The sequence below is a fragment of the Aptenodytes forsteri genome, unplaced genomic scaffold (assembly GCF_000699145.1).
Source record: "Aptenodytes forsteri isolate BGI_AS27 unplaced genomic scaffold, ASM69914v1 Scaffold483, whole genome shotgun sequence".
Classification (NCBI taxonomy): Eukaryota; Metazoa; Chordata; class Aves; order Sphenisciformes; family Spheniscidae; genus Aptenodytes; species Aptenodytes forsteri.
In genome coordinates this window covers 457,626-457,855 of record NW_008795316.1, presented here as the reverse complement: position 1 = coordinate 457,855, position 230 = coordinate 457,626, and positions in this window count along the sequence as shown.

Here is a 230-nt window from a genome sequence, read left to right as displayed (position 1 = left end):
CTGCAGCCCCGTGGCTCCCGGCCTGTGCTCCCCTCCCCCCGAGGAGCTGGGTCCTGCCCGTCCTCGTCCTTTCCTGTGCCCGGCACTGCGTGCCCCAAGTGCAGGGGTGCAGGAGGGTGCGGGGGGAGGGGCAGGGGGATGTCTTGGGGGTGCAGGGAACCTGGGACAGCAGATCCCCAACCACCCTACACAGCCCCAGCCCGGTCCTGGGAGGGGGCCCACACCCCGGC